Source organism: Mastomys coucha, unplaced genomic scaffold (assembly GCF_008632895.1).
Source record: "Mastomys coucha isolate ucsf_1 unplaced genomic scaffold, UCSF_Mcou_1 pScaffold12, whole genome shotgun sequence".
NCBI lineage: Eukaryota > Metazoa > Chordata > Mammalia > Rodentia > Muridae > Mastomys > Mastomys coucha.
Genome location: NW_022196894.1, coordinates 3606078 through 3627839, shown reverse-complemented (window position 1 = coordinate 3627839; position 21762 = coordinate 3606078). Strand labels below are relative to the sequence as shown.

Genomic DNA, 21762 nt, shown 5'->3' with positions numbered 1-21762 from the left:
GCAAGAGCATATTTTCTTTTTCTCAACATATGCAGTAGAATTGAGGAACAAAGGCACGTGAGTTACAAATATTCTGTAAGCACAGACATATGGCTTACGTAATGAAAAGAATTATAGATTAATAGAGCTGGGAACAAGGAACAAGGGCTAATCAGGAATTGGATAAGTGGGGAAAGAATGTCTAATCAAGAATGAATGGGCATAAGTCTGACAGAACACGGCAGAGTTGGGAGTATAGAGTTGTAAGGAACCAAATGTGAACCTGTCCTGTGGCAGAAGGAGTGTAGTCTGATCTATATTGTGAGTTTTCTTTTCAGCTGGAAGTTATAAGGCTTACAGGGTGGCCATGAAGATTTGGGATAAGAAGACATGAACCTGGATAAAATGAGAAGGAACCAGACATGTTGACACTAGGGAGACAACAAGGTCAGAGGCCCCAATCCAGAGACATGGATTCCACTTCCTATTATTGAAAGAAACATTTACAAGTCTATCTTTGGTCCTAAAGAGGATGAAAAAGAAGAAGGTGAGGTAGAGAACTCTGGGGGCTGTCAAACCAGAACACAGGAATAGATGGCAGCTTAAGAGCCTTATGAAATAAATAAGTGTATATGTGTGTATTTTTTTCTGTGTGTGCCCATGTGTGTGTGTATATATACAAATATATATGTGTGTGTGTGTGTGTATGTATATATACATATACATATATATGCCCATGTGTGTTCATGTAAATATATGTGTACCTTTTTCTGTGTGTGATATTACAGGCAATGTTAAAACCTCAAACAAGAGACTGATATGATTATAAAATCCCCATTTGAAAACATAGGGCACACTCCAGAAGTCATCACTGGCCAACATAATGGCACTATAGTAAGGTCCTAAATCCACTAGCTGTCTAAGGGGACTGGTCACACAGATGCCAATGCTGGGGTTGTATAGAGGCAAGAACTCTGGATAAAACCACCAAATGGCAACCATCCTATAACTGAAAGCCTGACACCAGGGCTCAAAGTTGAAGGTTGAATACAAATTTCAGAACAGGTGTTTACTCAAATCTATAATCTCTCTGGGTCCCTATATGGTGGGATACAGTTGATACCATGGAGCTCAGGAAGGCAGGCATGCCAAGAAGGCCATTTGCTGAGGCAGAGGCAGACCTTTTCTATAGAGATGCACCTGGAGTTTTTTTTCCCCTGCTGCAATCCTTCTTTCATAGGAAAATCTTAAAGTCAATTTGGAAATGACTGTTTGCTGCATGGAAATAAGACACAAGAAGATGCTGAACCTTGGCAACTGATAGTGGGAAGATGAAAGCCATGCCGACATTGTACTTAGGCATTGTTTGAGGTGTTTTTTGATTTGTTTTTGTTATTGTTGTTGTTTTTGCTTGTTTGTTTTGTTTTTCATGTGAGCACATGAGATTTTCTTTGGAATTAATTCAGATTCATAAGACAAGTGCTATATCAGTATGGTTGATGCCCTGGGATGAGTATACATTAAAAGATGATTGATATAGCAATGAGAATCTACCAGCAGCCTGGAGATGAAGTCAGATCCTTTCCCTGTTTGTGAAGGTGAGGTCCCTCTTGGATAGACATTATTGTCTATCCAAGGGAGCCATGACACAGGGAACCTCTTCCACAGTTACACTGTAGGCTTAGATCAGTACCCACCTCCCAATCCCAATTTGCCCTTGAATCCAGATGGCTAAGCAATTTTGAGGCATAGTAGAGAGGCAGAGTATGGAGCCTTGTTATAAAATTATTAAGAACATGGAGCCCTGGGAAACTGTCCTTAGTAAAAGGGTTTGACATTTCCAAAGAACAGATGGCAACACAGCCTAGTTCATGGGTGTACCATAAGAATAGAACGTTAGTCTCAGACACCACAGTGACCTATAGGAAGTCTCAGTAATATTGCTATTATTGATTAAGATGTGAGTAAGGGTCAGATGCGGTATAATCTCAAGTCATGGAATCTGAAGTAACAAGGCTTCAAATCTGAGAGATCTTATCAGTGAGAACTACCTGAGGAAGAAAGAAAAAATAAAAACTGCGTCTATGATTTCTTTTGTCTTATCCTAACAAAATGGTAATTGCTGTGCAATGAGTTAGAATTTGAGTATATATTATCTTGAGTCTGTTAAATTCCTGCATAGAAAATGAGGCAGGATGAAAATACACACACACACACACACACACACACACACACACACAAGCTTCAGAAGCTCGTTTCAAAGCTTTAGAAAGGGATGGTGTTCAGACAAGAAGAGTAGGAGGTACCTGTTGGAAGCATGTCTAGGTGTTGCAAAGGAAACAAGATTATCCTACAGAGACAACAAGGACTTGGTCCTTAGAAGGATTCAGAATACAGAATTTCCAACAAAACCTGAGCTGTTCTTGGTACTGTCTCATTCTGGATATAATCATAGGCATAAGATTGCAGACAACCTAAGTGTGGTTTATGAAAAAATCCTTTGTGCTCAGTGTCACACTCATCAGTGGCCTGCAGTAGATGAATATGGACCTAAGAGCAAAACCAACAAGATTTCACCCACAATGTCAGGAGTACATTCAAATCATCTAAGTGTTATGGGGCTCCCTGTAATGGTCCTGAACCATCCTTGGCCTGATGACTCTGAACAATTTCAACAGAAAGCTCACAAAGAAGTCACAGAGAATATAGAATCAAAGTGTTAAGGAGAGAGAGACAGACAGAGAAAGAGAGAGAGAGAGAGACAGAGAGACAGAGACAGAGACAGAGACAGAGACAGAGACAGAGAGAGAGAGAGATGCATGGGTATAAGGTTGGATTTTTTTTTTTTGCCTGAAACAAATCCCATTCCTGTATCCCGCCCCTCCAAAGCCCTGATATTTGTAGTTATATAAACATGGTCACCTTGTCTTCTTTGTCTTTGTCTTAGTTTAGCCCACTAGCCTGCATATCTTTGTGGCTTTCCTTCAACATCAGGACAAAAGCTTCCATTTCTACTGGCCCACATGCATGTGGCTTCTTTATTTCATGAACTCAGCATTTTTAATCTCCAATAACTTATAATACTTATGGCTAGAAATAGGAGAATGGCTGAAGTAAATATAAGCTTCTGTGTGTGTGTGTGTTTGTATGTGTGTATGTGTATTTATGTGAGTGTATGTTTATGTGTTTGTGTGTGTTAGTGTGTGTATTTATGTGTATGTGTACATATTTACTTATATTTGTGTGTTTGTATATGTGTTTCTGTGTGTTTATTTATGTGTATGTGTGTGTGTTTATTTCATTCACATTGCTTTCTCCAGTCTAAGATTCAGAAAGTCCCAGACAATCCATCCTTTTTCTCACTTTTAAATCCTCAGCAGCACAGAAAAACATATTAGATTTTTGTGAGAAAATAAATTAGGATATCAATAAGCTCCCTCTCACAGTTAAGAATAGACCACTGACAATTTACCTGCTCTTATTCAAACTATTGATAACAAAGTAATGGCCCTTTTATGAGAAGGAAAGTAGCATTACTATCCTATAATAACATCAGAAAACATTCTGGACAGATGGGGACGCACTGGGCAGCCAGTTTTGTTCTCGGGTCTTAGGGTGACTCAGATCACCTACATACTAATGGGGCCTGATTTGTTCTCTGATGATGGATTTTTCATGGAAATTGTCAAGCAACATTGTTATCCTAAATAGAATATTACTAAAATGCTTTAACCAAGCCAGCTGGAAATCCCAACATTCTACCCAATATAGTTATTTATATACATACTTACAGAGGCCTCCTGCCTGTAACTCGGCAGTATCATAGAGTAGCATGGCTCCCCTGTTTCATTACACTCTTAACAGTTTACTAAAGCTACATTGCTTCCTTCTTCCTGGACTAGCAATTGCTTTGCAACCACTTTGGAATGACACTGCTTTGGTAACAGTATAACAATCTTTCTCCGGGATTGTACTTCTTTTTTTCACCTCCTCTCTCTCCCCATCATGTTTCCTCTACCCCTTACCCAAATGGTAGAAATGGGGACCAGAAACCATACCTATTCAGTTTAAACTGCTTAAATGAGTCCCTACGAATCACACTGAGTTAGAGAGGATAAGAGAATTGGGAGGGAAACATGGAGACTGGGCAGTGATCGCTACTGAACCTGACACATCTGGCCCTGCCTCTTTGAGATGGGGAATAAACATATCTTTCCCAGAATGTTTTAATGCTCCTGTCTCAGAAAGACAATGTAGGAACAATGCCAAAAACTCTATTAAAGGTAGGCAGACTTAACTGCAAAATGTTAGGAAAGTTCAATCTAAGGGAATCTTTGTAATTTGCTTGGGATTGAAAGTCTAGGCTGCAAAGCCAAGGGGAAGAATGTGCATAGAGCCAGGATATCCCATTCCAGAGAGCAAATGTACTCTGGATAGTACTCTGGGTTCACACTGTGGTCTCACGTTCAAGCTTAAGGTGCATAGGAGAGTGAGTGCAGCCAAGTCAGGCAACTGAGGTAGTGTAAGTAAGGTACTACCTTCTCCTCCTTACTCCCCTGAGGGATCTCAGGGAAAGGACAGACTATTCATATTTCATGCAATAAAAGGAGCAGAGTGTGCAGATAGTGCTTGATGGACTTAACTGCATATTAGATATGTATGTCCTAGTCCCTAAAGCCTTCTTAGAAATCCAAGAAAAACTACACCCCTCCATTGGTAAGCCATGACCCAGGAAGATGCCTGCACTTTCCAGTTTCCTCCTCCTCTAGTACTTTAACCAGCTGTTAACCCTGGCACAGCAGGCTTCTCTGTGTCCCATGGGGACTCCCAGATGCCTCTGAGAGAATCCCAGGTGTGATCACAGCAAAGATTGACATCTGCACATTACATAGGCTCCACCCAGCTGGCCTCTAAACAGCTACACCCTGGCATAGACATCTGGCTTGAAGCTCACACACCCTAGTGTTTTCACACTGATGCTTGCTTCCCACTGTGCCCAGCAACCCATCAATCCCAGACAAGTCACCAATGACCTTTACACTAATACCAGCACACACAGTCTGAAAGACACCTGGCCTTTGAACTTGGTCCTGGAAATTCTCCCATTTGATTCCAGCAGAGGTTAGATGACTTCCTTCTTTTATGTCTTTGTTTCCTGTTTTTCTTCCTCACTCCATCACTGTTTTTCCATTGTTCCTTGGAGCTCTTTGGTGTTCTGACACAGGGCCTCATGTTTCCAAGACCAAAACTAGAACTCACTATACAGCTGCTTGTGACCCAGAACTACTGAGCTTCCTGCTCTGCCTACTGAGCTCTGTGATTACAAGTATGCTCCGCAGTGCCCTACTATGCACTGGTAGAAATCAAACCCAGGCCCTCTTGTATTCTAGGGAAATGGGCCCCTAAACCACCAGTATGCCTAGCATTCCTCCAGGATTCTAAAACCATATTGTCTGTTGTCTATTGTTCCCATTCAACATCATGCCCCTATACATCAGTGTCAAGAATGAGTCCGAAATCCATGTTCGAAACCAGGCTTCTCTCTGACCCCAACTCCTTGGCCCTCTCTTCATTCCCTATATTCTCCATGTTGTATCTGGAGCCAAAGATGCAATTCTTCACACCTTTTACCCCAATGGTTCTATAGCACCCCTCTCAGATGCTTCCTGGGCTTTGACCATGCAGGCTTCCACTTTGCTGTTTCATCAGAACAGTTTCCCTTCAAGGACCAAACAGGATCTGTTTCATGGCACAGATCCAGGACTTTAAATAATTTTATGAAACACACACACACTCCCCCCCCCCTCTCTCTCTCTATCTATCTATCTATCTATCTATCTATCTATCTATCTATCTATCTCTATCTCTATCTCTCTCATACACACACACACACAAACACCACTGTGCCCCAGTATTAAAAGTATTATTTTAATGAGTCAACATTAAAAGCCCACAAGGCATCAACTCCAATTCAGATTCAAAGGATGCACAGGTCAATCTAGCTAGGATTAAAAGTTTATAAAAATGAGAAGAGAACATTGGAAATAAGTGAACAGCAATTTAAATCATGACAGAATTACAGAATAGAGTGAAGGAACACACCATGACCCAAAGAGCCATATCCTCTTGACAAAGAACATAGTAATATAGGAGTGAAGCTAGGATGGTAGCCAATAAGGACCAGTTCCTGCCAGGTCTGGGCATTGAGTACCCATCCAGGATATCGATGACAATGCAAAGGTGCTTAGGGAGCCTTTGCTGCAGATGGAAAAATGGATAGAGCAAGAATCCTATAGAGCATCCATCCTGATCATCAGCAAGAGTGAAACAGAGCTAAGCATGATAGCATGGTTGGGGTTAAGGTTGCTATGAGTTCTAGTCTAGCCCAGGTTACATAGAAAAAGTCTGTCTGAAAAACCAAGCAATGGAAGGAATGAAGTAGAAAGGTGCCATTATGACTCCAGAAATCACTTCTCCCAAAGCCCAGCATATCTGGGTTTTCTGTAACACAGTCAGCTTTTCCTGAACCCTGACCAGGCAGGTGGTGTCTAGCTCCAGGCCCAGACCTCCTGCCAGCCTCAGCTTTCTTTCTTCATTTACAATTACAGATATCTCCTTGTCTCTCAACTCTGGTTGGGAATGGCGGAGTTCCTCTGGCTCAGAATATTCTCCAGAAATGGTGTGAAAACTTCTGAGTGCAGCCATCTTTCATGATGACATCCCCATAGGTGTCTTTCATGGTGATACCCCTTAGGTGTCACAGGGTTAATATTGCATGGGCTCCATTCTTACAGGCCCTTGCCTGCTACCAAATGGCCATAAAGCTAAACCTCAATTTCTTTTCTTTCATTCCAAATTGCCAGGAGGATCTATTCTAGAGAACTGAAGTGTCTTGGAAAACAAGCTATCCTTTTGCACTCCATGAGCTTTCAAGTGTGCCAGATACCTCTTTTAACTGCCTTCTACTACCACACTACCTATACCTGGTAAACTGAAGAGTATCTCCTACATAACTGACCCCTACTAAAACCCTATAATGTAACCTACTAGAAAAATAGAAAATTTGGTGAAATAACTATCTAAGATGATATCTCACAGGATTAGGGTGGGCTGTAAATTCAGTGACATTCATTTTTAAGATTAGGTAATGATGGAAGCAGAGGTTGGACCTATGCAGCTATAACCCAAAGATACATGGACTGCTTCAGCTATGCAAACTTGGAAGAGAGGCACAGAACTGATCACTCCCAGGAAGAAGCAAGCCTGCTTACAAACTGACAGGCTTCTCCATTTGAGAGAAAAGATCTCTCTCTCTCTCTCTCTCTCTCTCTCTCTCTCTCTCTCCCTCATTGCAACATCACAGAAATTTTAGGAATCTAATATACTTGCTGATTTCCATTCATTCTTTAAACCTCAAATTAATGTTGCGTCTTCAGAGTAGCAGCCTTCAAAGCTTCTTGTACTCAGCATTGTGGAAAGTAACCTATTTTTAGGAACAGACAGTCCTCCAAAACCAAGACTTACTTATTTATTGAAGTACTGAGTATTTTAAGCAGGGCCTCCTGCACAGGAGGTAAGTGCTCTCCTCTAAGATATGTCATAATCTCTCGTTTACAGTGGCTTACCCTGGCCTTCAAAGAACTCAGCAGCCCAGGCAGGATGTACATTTGCACTCTTCCTGCCTTAGTTTCTAGAGCAACTGAGATCACAAGCCAAGGCTACCAAGCTCCAGCACAGCCATTTCAGTAATCCTGAAATGCCTAGATACCTATGAGTTAACAAGATGGCTCTGGGAGCCCTCCACCAATGATAACAGTGCAGTAATGGCAGAATCCATGTTGATGTTATTTTGCAATTTAGGTCAGTTTGAATACAATCCACTCCTGTTCTTCCCAGCAAGACATGGTGGCCTCTAATAGATGTAAGCTCTTATGTCAAGAATTGATTATTTTTCAAAGCATCACTTAAGAATGGAGCATGGATGTAAATATGTTAATATAGATGAAGCTGAGGGACACACACAAGAAATACAGAATTGAGGTGGAGTCTCAAGTGCAGTTTGTGGCTGTTATAAGGTCAACCATATCAGAAAGTAGCTTCTGAGAGAAATGGGTCACAGAAAGAGGGAAACTGAACTTCACATAGCACTACCGAAAATGTTTGGCATGCTTCTCCTTCTATCTATCATCTATTTATCAATCATCAATCTATCTATAATTTATATGTATAAATATATATACACAGAGAGAGAAGAGAGAGAAAGAGAGGAGCATAATATGTAGCCTAGACTAACCCCAAAGTCATGATGTTTCTCTCATAACTTCCCTAATATTAGAGTTAAAATTATGGGCATTGTGCATCTCTACCATGCCTAATTATGGATTTCTTATTTTGACTACTCTTTTTTGAGAGAACTATCAATTATGTATATACTGCATTTTATTTAGCTAGGTGCATCCAGGCTGGAAAGATAGGAAAAGGTAAGTTTAGGATAGCCGGAATGGATTTTGTTTACATGAATAATGTTTCTGGTGTTTCTGGAATTTCTAGGTGGGACTGCATAATGGAGAGCCATGCTGACCTCCTAGGTCAAACAGGATATGGACATGCACATTCTGACAGCTGATGGGTGATAGGGTTAGATGAGTGGTCTGGTGTGAGACTGTTTTCTTGAGATTGTTAGTGAGACATCTGCTCACCACTTAAATTCATTAAGCATCCTGTTTTCTTCCCAGCCTATCTCCCTTACCTAACCTCACTGGAACATAGTTCATTTATAGGTAAATGTGGGTAGGGAGGGAGAATTGCTGGAAATATGCCTGTAGTCCTACTAGACAAGCATGGCCTTATTATGCTATACCTCTTGAACTTAGGAGATGAGAACAACAACCTTTTCTATTCCTGGACACCTTGGGTGAGGTAGCTCTCAAGTTGACAAACTCAAGTGACAAGAACTTAGTCACAGAGGGGCAGGCTAAGGCTCCATCTCCTCTAAATTCACTTGGGTTTAGGGAAGTCTCAATCACTGGGCAAACATTCCGGGAACATCACTGGTTACTAAAAGCCCTATTCGTCACTGCCAATGCTGTCTCCTACTCTGCATGCTGTGTTAATTAGTCATTTCACACTGCACTGGTGACAAGGAGTTAAGTCCCAGTTAACCCAGGCTTCAGACAAGATGGAGTAGCAGAAGAGAACTTGGCTCCAGTGGAAAAGACCTCAGAACTGTTGTTGATTTGGCTGTTGATGAGAAGAAAAAAGTTCTAGCCGATGGGAATAGGCTTGGAGGGGGATGATGTGAGAAGGAAAAAGGCTTCACAGGTGAAGGAAAATGGAAAATAAGCACCTTCCAATGAAAATGTTCAACAACCTACCTATGTAAATGAGGTCTGGAAACAGGACTCATAAACAATGTAGGCATGGGGGGCATTGCTCATCTTTGGTTTTATTCAAACGTTTCCCCATGGACAAAGCCATGAACAAGAGGATGACACCTATGTTCTGAATCTCAGGAGCATTAAAGGAACTTCTCTGTAAATTCTGTGCGGTGAACTTTCTAGTGTGGAGGCATTATCAACATTAAGTCCAGCAATGGCAGCCATTTTCCTTACAGACCACCACTGTCATTTGATGCTGTGTTGATTACACATTGAGAAGCCAATCTGATGAATGTGTTCAATGCCCAAAAGCTACTCCTGCTTTTGTAGATGCAGAGAAAATGTTATGATCTCTCCTTTCATTTCTTCCAATAGAGCCAGTTAGCATGGGGATATTGAAATATAAATATCTGAAGAGGAGGGAGGGGGAGAAGTGGGGAATTCCACTGAAAATCAGGTAAGATAACAGAAGCTCTAGCTATGGGGAAGCACACAACATGACTCTTGTCCAATTACTAATTTCTTTCTACTGCTCATTATTCATATTACTACTACTATGATAGCTCCCCTTATCTAATCCTGATCCACCCATACACATGCTTAACCCTTTACAAAAGACCACTCCCCCTTCCCAGGGATACTCTTTAAACTTAGCAACCTTCAACAACAAGAAAACATGCCTTAGGGCAGCAATGAACATTGTTTTTCATTATTTCTAAAGGAGAAAAAAAGACATTAAAGTAAGACTTAGACATGAGAGTAGAGGATGTTGTTCTATTCTCTAGACACTATGGCAAGGCAGTTCTGAGACTCAGAATCCATCATACATGTTCCTAGGTGGGACAGATAGATCCACATCCCCAAATCAACCCAGGTAGTGAGAGTCTGATCAGAAGAAATTCTGCAAAATGCTATTTTCCTAATGCTTTTCCTTGTGCTGTTTCCTCTGATCTTTATCCCTGTCTCCATCCTCAGATGATACCTATGGCATCCCTACTGCCTTCACCTTTCTCTCCCAACTTTAGAAACTGTGGGACCACTCACAATTGCAGACATGTGAAAAGCCAGAGATGAATGAGGGGCATTTCAGTGGGTTATGTACCTTATATTTTGAGACATAATTTTTGATTAAACAGAGAGGTCATTGTTCTGAGTAGATGGGCTGGCCAGCACATCCTACCTGCCTTTACCTTCCAGGGAGGGGTTTACAAATGTGCTTGCCCATACCTGGTTTCACATAGGTATTTGAGATCCTGATTCATTTTGTCATTCATCTCATCAGACACTTCACTGAGCTATCTTCTCAGACCCCTTGCTAGCTAGCCTATCTGCCTTTCTTCCTTCTTTCCTTCCTTCCTTCCTTCCTTCCTTCCTTCCTTCCTTCCTTCCTTCCTTCCTTCCCTCCTCCCTTTCTTTCTTTTTCCTCTCTTTGTTTCTCTCTTTCTTGTGTGTGTGTGTGTGTGTGTGTGTGTGTGTGTGTGTGTGTGTGTGTGTGTGTGTGTTGAGACAGGGTCTCCCTATATAGCCTAGGCTTCTCTTTACCTCACAACCTTCCTGCCAGTTTGTCTGAGTGCTAGGATCCTAAATGTACATTACAACTCTGCTCTACCACTGATAATGTTCTCATACATCCTTCCCCATGCTGAGCCTGAATTCCACGTGAGAAGAAAACACAGATGGACTGCATATATGAGCACCAGTAGGACATGTCCAAGGGATGGCACTCTGAAAACTTACAAAGTTATTCTGAACAGTAATCCTAGATAATGCTGGTTGAGCCGAATGTACCTCACTCATGAGTGACGTGCACATGCTTGTTCTTGTTTAACCTCTACAAGCGTGAGTGTGTGTGGCTCATTGCAAGCAGAGAGCACCATTCCTATTGCCAAATAGATGCATCACAAGTTTCTCTTGAAAATAAATTGGGCTAGATTTTATTTCAAATCAGAGAAAACTGCCCCTAGGCAACCTAGAAATCAAAAACCATGCATGACCTGCTATATGGTGTTTGGAACACTGTACATGCATTTTGTGTGCATCCCTCACTGTGTATAATGTTTTTAGTGAGGTCTTCTCTCTATACTGAGTTGGCCTCTCTAATAAAGCAGGAGAGGTATCTTCTGGATAATTCCCAAGGTCTTTAGATTTTAAGAGGTTCAAGTAAGTCAGCACATGTGAAATAAAGGCCACAAGATAGAGCTATATATAGAAATATATAGATCTGTATTTCATTCTATAGATAGTCTTTGTGATGTGAGGTTTCATGTAGCCCAGGTTAGCCTTGAAACTACTTTGTAGCCAAGTAAGGTTTTCAACATTTAATTTACTGCCTCTTCCTTCATAGCATAGGATGAAGGTGTAAGCTGATACAGTTTCTGCATTGCTGGGAATCAAATCCAGAGCCTTGTATATGCTAGGCCAGCTATCTGTCAGCTAGGCACACCCTCCCTGAAAACTGTATGGCATAAAGTGGATTTCAAAACAAATATCACAAACCACAGAGTCACACAATAAGGATACTTGTTACACAAATCAGGTTGCTGGGTTCTACACCCCATAAAACTCCAGGGCTTGGATATACTAGTCACATGCTCAAGGGAATCCATATGAGGAAAAAGACAAAAAGAAGCCAAAGAAGGGTGGACGTCTCATGATGCCCAAGCCTATTAAATCGATTACATGATTAATTTGAAGGACAGCATGTGAGAGAGAAAGGGACAAAAGTTCATGCCATGCCTTAAAGGCCGCTGATCAAGCGTTTTCTGTAACCTTCTAAGCCACCAAGAAAATTGGCTTTTGGTAGATGAATCAAAGTGCAGCAATATATTCGTTGGCAGCTATTCATATTAGAAAAAAGAGGGGGAGTATGTGAAATCTCTGGTACCACTCAATCCTACAATTGTCAAATAAGAGGAAACATTAGAAGCTTCTCCACAGGGATCAAGAATGACATTTTAGCCTTGGTCAGACTTTTTTTTTAACAGAAGAGGAAAGCTTAGATTATGATGTGAATGGGGATACTGATGGGGGTGGGGTAGTAGTGGATAAGATGTTAATTAAGGTGTTTGATGGAGTTTCCTTCCCAGTGCACCATGGGAAAAGTCTGCACAAACCCCATGATGGTTCTAACCAAGATCATTCGTCAGGATGGCGGAAGTCATCCCCTTGATGGAATTTTAAGATGAATTCTTTGTGGGGGCCATGGGCCAGGTCTTGAATCAGAAGTAAATAAATAAATAAAATCATCCAGCCGTCCTGACCAAATTAGCTGATCTAGTGGGTGAGAATGGAGGGCTGAGGCCAAGGTTTCTATTAGCAACTAGGTCTTTCCCGTTCCGGTTGACAAGACGGACAACCGTCCACCCTCGTAAAAGATTCATGACCCCGACTTTGCACTCTCGACTGCTTGCTTTCTCATAAAAACCAGTGCAAATCCTATCAAAAATTTAGCAGAATCCCTGCCTCATCTGTTTAGGCCTGAAGCTAGTTGCAGGGACAACTCATTAGGGACAGGCTCATTAAAACCAGCCCTTGGGCAAAAGCAGTTTGCAGGGCCTCCTCATTTCTATTCAGTCTTACCTCTCTGGCCCAACCTCCTGCAGCCCTCAGACAAGAGGGCTTCTGAAGGTTTGCACCCGTGCGCAGGTCTGCTTGCAGAGTTGCAGGAACCAGAGCTCAACAAATGCTGCTCTTTACATCTGCCAAAGATTATCTTTATCTTCTCCTTCTTATGCATTGGGATGGCTGTTAGGGGAGAGGGAGGAGCAGTGGCCCAGGAGGCAGGGAGGGAGTCCTAAAGGCTAGCCTCACCTGGGCTCAGTTGTGGAAAGCACCTGGCATTATGGAGGTCACATAAGCCCCAAGGACAAAGCCTGTACTCTAGCCGAATGAAGGCCAAAAGGTAAAATCCTCTGGGCCCCCTTCCTGAGTCATGTGCAGCCCAGCTTTTAGACCCATGGGCTCCCGGTGCTGTGGCAACAGCCTGCCTAATGGATTCACTACCAGATGTTTTCTGCTATGTGCCAGGGATATCACATCATTCTCTACATGAACTCACGTCTGTGCTAAGAAAGAGTTACTGGCATCTGTGGGTATGGAAAAGCATGAGAGACATAGATAAGAAGCCCCAATTTAAACACAAAAGCATCCAGGTCGACACCATTGCTGGGCAACTTTTATCGTCTGATTGTTTTTGTTTTCTTTTTGTTTTTGTTTTTGTTTTGTTTTGTTTTCTTCAAGGGTGCAGGCCAGCCATGTAAATCTGACCACTGTGGTACCCAGTGCACAGCTAAATAAGTTAAGCCAAGGTCAGGAAGGACCAGAGCATGTGTTGAATGTGGACTGAAAAGATCCTGGCTAGACTTTGCTCATAGATGCCAATGAGCTGGAGCAAGGACTAAAAAGTGGTCAAGTTGCCCAATAAGACAGAGATTTTCAAAAACAGAAGTTTGTGTGTGTGTAGTGTACATCTGTACTCATACAAATGCATCTGTGTGATATACCCATGAAGTCCATAGGTCAACCTTAGGAATTATTGCTCAGCAAACTAGTTATTTAATTAATTAACTAATTAACAAATTAAATCTTGGCTTTTTGTTTTTAGGTAGGATCTCTCACTGGGGCCTGGGGCTAGCTGATTCAGCTAGGTTATCTAGCCAGCAAGCTTTAGGAATCCTTCTATCTCTGCCTCTCCAGTACAAAGTTCATATGCCCGCTAATGTATCTGACTATTTTTCTGTGGGTACCAAGAACCAAACTCATTGTTTCACGATGATGTGGCAAGCTTACCCACTGAACCATCTCTTAAGACCTCCAACATGCTATTTCTTCACTTTTGACAAAATGCTTTTGGCCTTTTATTTAAAAAAGCAAACAACAACAACAACAACAAACCAGAAAAAAAAAACCTAAAAATCTTTAGACAGGGTTGTGCTAGGTTGTAATGAAGGCTGGTAACACTATGCATCATATACGATAGTTTAATTCTCTATCCTTCTGACTCAGACCCCCCAAGTGGTGGGAATTTAGAACCATACCGACATACCAACACCAAATCCTACTGTAATTCATCTGTTTTCTAAGCATCTTCTACAAATAATGTAAAGTACAGAGGAAAAGTGTAAACACATTTGTAATACCTCATGTGAAACTGGTACTAAAACAGGAGAGACTTTGACAGCAGTCTTCAAATAACCTGGTAAACTCCTAGAGTCCCTTCTTTACTCTTGTGTAACAGGAGGGACAGGTGACAGGATCTCTTAGAAAAAAAGGCTGTGACGAATTGTTTAAAAATAAATTTTATTAGATAAGTCTTATCATTTCCAAAAGCACTTACCCATCACAAATGGAACTAATATGCTAACAACCAGCATTAGCAAAGCCCTAGATGCCAACTGTTCTTCAAACATAGATTATTAGCCTAATAGAGCTTCCGAAGGTGGGATGGCCAAGCCACGTGCACACAGCATAAATTCCCTAATGGAGTTCTTTCTTTGAGCGAGTGAGTAAGGGGGGTGGGGAGGAGAAGGGAGAGAAAGATTGAGGATGGTTTCTTATATAGACAATAAATGGGAGAACAAAGTCTAAACTAAAGTTTGTGAGATATCTAACATAAAGCATTTCTCATCCTCAGCATGAGAGGACACAGGCTGGATTGACATTGGTTCCTCAGATGCACTTATGACTCTTAGAGAGTGATATACATAGGAGATATAGAATAAAGGACAGAAAGAAGGAGACAAAGCCCTAAAACTTGTTGCACTTCCTTCCTTCATCCTTCCCAGTTGCAAACAGAACTGATCCTAACTCTTAGTGTTGAGATCATTGGTTCAGAACACACAGAACACACCCACTTACTTGAGTGTCTCCAACTGAGCTGCTTGTAGGGCATGCAAAGCTCAAAGCAAATAAAAAAGCAAGTAAGTAAGTGGATTAATTAGCACCCTCCCCCCCATCCCAAGCCTGGAAAGTACAACAAGGTCTATGAGCTCTGTTTTTCTATAACATTAATCATTAGCTGTCCCAACAGAGCTATTTACTGACTAACTCTGGCTCTGACCCTCCAGCTCTCTGACCTTCTACAAACCTTGTCTATGACCATGGACATAGACTGGAGAGAGACAGGGATATATTAACTTTTGCACAACTCTGTCCAAAATATGCAACGGAAACAACCTTTAAGGAGGTAAGGTTGATTTGGGCTCACAGTTTTAAAAGTATCATACAGTGATGACTAAGAGGGTTTGGCAGTGAAGAACATCACATATATTTGTAGCCAGGAAACAGAGAGAGAAGCAGAAATGGGAAGAGACAAGATATTCCTGGGTTGTGGCTGCTGGCCTGTCTGCTAGCCTTACCAGCTGAGGACTAAGCATTCAACACACATACCTTGTTAGAAGGCCCTTTACACCAACAAGATGGCCTAGGAACTGTCTGCAGTTGCTATGCTATTAGTTCAGCATATCCACTCCTTGCATCACAGAATTAATTTAGCATGATCACTTTCCCGATTATGGTATACCATAATAACAAGGACAGTACAATCCTCTGCTCTTTACTGGAGCGGCAATCAAACCCTGGTTGCTAATTTACTTTCTTAAGACTTGAATAGTCTGTGGGTAAATGATGTCAGGGGCTTCCATGGCAGCCTCTCCCAATGCAAAAGCTTTTCCTTCACTTTCACCATGTTGTTAAATCCCTTCCCCACCTATGTGACTGCCCAGTACTCCTACAGACTCCACTCTGGGATGATGCTGGAGAAGAGCACAGAGATGAAGGTGGATGCTCAGGAAAGAGTAAGCATAAGAACGAGCCATCTATTAGCAATGCAGATGTCATCCCAGGAGACAGCCCGGGCACACAGCACACCTTGAAAATCTGTTATTTATTCCAGAAAAAAAGTGGGAGTCTTCGGGAGGAGCAGCTCAAGGACTCAGAAAATCCATCATTTAAATATGGCATCTGTATTCTTCTCATTTCTTCTTATTAGAGGAGTTATCTATACATCTCAGTTGGGATGATTTTTTTTTAAGGATTAGAGATAGTATAGGCTAAGTGGATAATTGCAGGCTAACAAAACTCATTCCTAAGCCATTAAGCTGTCAAGGAGACATGTTGTGGGGCATAGAAAGATTGAGCAGAAGAGTGTAGAGGGTAAATGTGATTGAGCCATATTATATACGTGTTTGCAATTTTCAAATAATAAATGGATGCCAACATTAAAAAATACAAATGATTTGTTCTTTTTAATGTGGATAGATATAAATTCCTCTGTATAAAAAAATCTGAGGAAGATGTAGCTTTGTTTTATATATATATATATATATATATATATATATATATATATATATATTTCCCCTTGGAATTCTATAGCCAACCTAGATTCATGACATTCTACGGTGGAATGAAGAGGGAATCTGAAATCATAGGCACTGAGGATACAGGATGCAGCTCGGCCAATGTAGCACCATTTGATTTGTACTATTCTCCTTTTACCAGATCCATGAGTTCATGGGCTCCTGGAACCACAAAGCAGATGTGGCACAAACACGTAAGAGTTACTGGGATGACAAGGACATCCTTTCCCCAGTCCCACGAATGGGATCCTGGGTGCATCCTGTGTGAACACACAGAGACCTCATCCTGTCTCAACCAAAGTATGGGAACTTATGCTGAACACCAGCCAGCAATGGTGTGACCTGCCCTCATTAAAGATTCTCTACAAACAGGTGCCTCTCACTGGGTTCACTTCTGAAATGGCTTTCTTTTTATTCCCAGGGACACATCAAGAGCTGAGGGAGGGGGTTCATGCAGTATAGATCAGTCGGTCATTGACAGAGCATCAGGCTTTGACAAGCTGCTTGGTTGGGTTGAAAGCCTAGGCTAGGCATGGGCCCGTCAAGGCTACACTATTGAATTATTGACAGGCGCTCACTGCGGTGCAAGGGGAGAGCAACCACAGCGTCAGCTCAATAAAGATGAAATGGAAACCCTCTCTGAAGCTGACTTTAGCACGTTAAAGGAGTTTTAATGGGCTGGTTTAAAATTCAGTAAGAGAATGCATTAGGCTGATTATATTTTCAATGGCTAAGTGCAGACATGCACACAAGTTTGGGAATTGGAAGGGTTTACAAATGAGTGGGGAACCTGTCAGGGTGGATTACAGCATTCTTCTAAGGGAAAGCAAGAAGCGGGCATGTCCCGGCCCAATCTCAAGAGCTGTGATTTTTTTTTTTTTTGCCTCCTCTCCCTCGTTTCCTCCTCCTTCCCACCCAGTACAGTGCTAATCTGGTGCTCCTGAGGATGCCATAATAGGAACCTTCTCCTCCTCATCCTGCTCACCTGGCCTCAAAACACTCCTGCACTGGAATACTTAGTAACTCTTTCATTCTGTTACCTCTATCCCAATTCTAAGAACTGTTCTTACCCTCCTGCAAGAATAAGGGGGAGGGCCTCATCTCAGCATCTTATTGGAGGGGCTAGAGAACTCTCCATACTCAATATCCCCTTGTTTAGCAAATTAATATTAACAATTCTGAATTTTCTTATGTAATCTTTTCTTCTTTAAATTTCCACCTGCCAAGATTTACTTGTATTTTAATAGCTGATGTCAGACAAGCAGCAAGCACCAAGTCTCATCCCAGGACTATAATTTTAAATACAATGAGACGCACATCAACTGTCGCATTGACATGCTAGAAAATTATTCCACGTGGACTTTTAAAGTGCATCCTAAAAGCTTCAAAGACCCAGCACATTTGAAAAGAATTTAAATTGATGATCCTGGTACTGCCTCTTTTTTTTTTAAAGCAATTTGTCTAATGTGACCCCATATTCATTTTTTTCTGACTTCTCTTCCAATGGGCTGCCTCCTGTCAGGTTGAGGCAAAGACCAGCATGCACATCTAAATCTGGGTTCATTTGCCTGCTGCAAGATTATCTTTGCCATGTCGAGCCATATGAGTAAATCAAAGGCGCTTCTCCAGGCTGCAGGAGTAGGCTAATCTCCAGACAAATATTTAGAAGGCAGCTTTGCCTACTCTGGCCTTAATCGTTTCCAACTGATTTGACTTATTCTAATTACAGCCTTTATGTTATAAAAGCCATTTTTATGTTGCCGGGGAGCAGTTTCATTGCAAATACATGAAATTTTGCTGAGTTTTCCATTCCCATGTTGATTATGGGAATAGTACTCTACGGCTCAGCTCTAATTAGAAAAACATACTGCGTGGAATGTCAACAATTTTTAACATTAATAACATACCAACAGTGTCCTTTTGTCTCTGATAACATCCTTCCCATAGTCTGATGCCAAAAAGCTTAGGGTGCATTGGGTTTGGGAAGGAGGACTCACTCATCCCTGGCTTGATGGGCAGGATCTCCTTTCCCACCTTTCCATAGGAGCTGCATGTCTGAGGGAAATGGATACCCATGTAATGTAGCATAAATGGGAAGGAGTAAACACTAAATCCTGTGCCACTGAGGGTAGTGCATTTGCTTAACGGTTATGAACTTAGAAAATTCTAGCACCACAGCATAAAGAAGATGAAAGAGTCTTGGGGGTCCTAGGATCTGGGGCTTCTGGAATTTCCCTTCCATGCCATGATAACTTAAAATGTACCAAGAAGATGCCAGAAAGGAGATCAAAATTTTCCCCATATCTCACTGAGACTGGGAGTCAGTGACCAGTAGTCAGAGGTCAAATGCTGTCATCCTCACAGGACTCTGTTTCCCCTACCTCTCAAAATGCCTAGCGGAACAGAAAATGTCCTGTCATCGGCCAGGATTCTTTTTTATTTATTTATTGGTATATATAAGTACACTGTAGTTGACTTCAGATGCACCAGCAGAGAGAGAACATCAGATCACATTATGGGTGGTTGTGAGCCACCATGTGGTTGCAGGGATTTGAACTCAGGACCTTTGGAAGAGCAGTCAGTGCTCTTACCCGCTAAGCCATCTCGCCAGCCCTGGCCAAGATTCTTTTGTCCATTCCCACATATATAGATGCCCTTTCAAGAAAATTAGGCATGCCTTCTCATATCTTAAACAAAAACTTCTCATGGGGACCTCCTTTCAGTAGAGACAGCAAGTAATGTAACAGAGAGATTAAATATGTTTGGGAAACAGAGAGAGTCAATCTGTCAGGGAAGAATCAGCACTCAGGATTCAGGCAATGCTCAGGACGAACATCATAGTTGCTAAATTGCTCTAACAATATGTCCCACTCCCTTCCATTCTGTGGTCTTCTTATCCAAACAACACAAGACCATCCTTAGCATCAGGCAGACGTCCAATGGAAGGTGACCCTATCAAACCCCAGGCGGTACTCCTCAAAACCACAATGGTCATCGCAAACAAGGGCAATCTGGGAGATAGGAACAGACCAGAGAAAATCAAGGGGACAAGACAGAAAATGCAAGAGAGGATCCTGGGATGGAAAAGGAAGAACTAAAAGGGTAACAGTGATTGCTACATAGCTACATTAGCTAGCAACAGTGTAACACTGCTGGCTCACTGAATAGGATAAATGCCCCTTACTGATATAATGTGAACAACAGAGGGCATGGGATGCATGGGAGACTGGGACCTGCAATACTCTCTTTGCAAGTGTTGTGCAAATCGAAAGCTACCCAAAAGGCTGATTAGAAACACTAGGCTTGATGGGCCTCATAGGACAATCCAGGATGCAGTCCACAGAGATCTTCTGATTGCGGTATTTGCCCCAACTGTATTCCCAGGTTTATCTCTCTGTGCTCTTTCTATGCTGTGGAGCAGTATCCTCTGGCAAGAGTATCTCTCATCTTCCTCTCTTCTACTAGCTTTATTCCTTAAGTACCTTGATGACGTGCTCAGCCCTGACCTCTCCAAGAACAGCTTCGAGTTGAGTTACTTGTTAACTCTCAATAACTTTCAATATCCTATCCCAACTCCAGTTATGTCTTTATTCACTCACTAATATCCATGTCTTCCATCAAACACAAGAGCCACGAACTTGTCATGGACTCAGTCCATGTGGATCAATCGTGGATCTTAAACTATGGTCCAAGGACCAGGTCAGCTTACTCTGTTGTTGTTTTTTGTTCTTTGTGAGTTAGTTTTGCTGGAACATTGTTACCATCATTTATTTATATGTGTATCTGGCAGCTTTCATTTTCAAACAGCAGCATAGAAGAGCTCTAACACAAAGCAGATCATTCAAACTGCAGAAGTACATTTGGTCCTCTGCAAAAACTTCTGAAACATAGCCAGAGTCAGGGAAACCTATACCTTTAAGAAGCACCATCCCCAGATGCCTCAGTGGGTGCTCTGGAGGCAGTAGCTGAACCCACAAAGGCATTCTCCTCTGAGGACAGGATCCTAGATCCTTCAGGCCAGCCTGACAAGCTGGGTAGCAGATTAGCTTCTTTTCAGGGAGTTAATTTCACCCCTCTTCCAGGAGCCTATCACACCTTGTGAGCCACAGTCCTCTCCTCTCCTGTGTTTAAAATAAGGACCTGAATTAACAGAAGAGAATTTCCCAAGGGCTGTTCCTAAAACAGACCTGTGGTGTAGACTGTTACCAGACATCCCTACAGACCTGGAGGATTTCTTCAGGAGCTGAGTCCCAAAACTAAGCTAAATGGGATTCTTAGAAAGCATGCTGATCCTATCTCAGACATGTTCCCCAAACATAGAATGCTCAGAACGTTTCAGGTCTGCTTCCAACAAACATGGAAGCCAATACTGGAAAATGTCAATTGACTGACACCTAAATATCTCTCCTTCCATTGGGCAGATTGGGATTCAAATGTGGAGTCATAGAATGTGCTTCATTCTTCACCAAACTCTCAATTTTTAATGAGATTAAATGGTACCAAATGGTTGAGTACCTTTTTAATTCACAGGTAAGTTGTTCAAAATATTCCCTTCAGTGAATTGTGGCAACCTATCCTTTGAGGATAGATAACCAAAACCAGTCAGTTCCTCCACAAACCTGTAATGGTTATGTGAAAAGACACAAGGCTAGAATATCTTTGAGGGTTATTACTAATCAAGACATATTTGTGTGTGGTGGACTCATCAGCTCTACAGCGTTAGTAGAAAATCAGAGACAAATATTGGAGAATTCAGTTAGTCAATTACTTTTGAGCACAGACTCTGTAAAGAACTGAATTAGGTGTTGGGACAAAGTATCATAATATATAGACCTTGGCCAAGAAATGCTTGAGAATATCGGGGTAGAGTTAGTAGACAGCTGTAAGGCTGCAATATAAACTCCCCAAAGGCAGTGCTTTCTTGTATAATGCATTTGCTGATGAACTCTAAGTCTGCCAAAGGGTGTTTATACATAGAAAAGTAATTGCTGGAGGGAGGGAAGGATGGAAGGAAGAAGTAAATTAGAGCCCTTAGAATAAGATACTCATGG

The 21762-nt window shown here is 41.7% G+C and overlaps 1 protein-coding gene across 40 annotated transcripts in view; it reads right to left on the bottom strand.

Annotated features, from left to right (window-relative positions):
• The window catches only part of Rbfox1 (RNA binding fox-1 homolog 1), a 1556838-nt gene that overhangs the window by 233419 nt on the left and 1301657 nt on the right, over positions 1-21762 (bottom strand). The gene's annotated exons all lie outside the window — the stretch shown is intronic.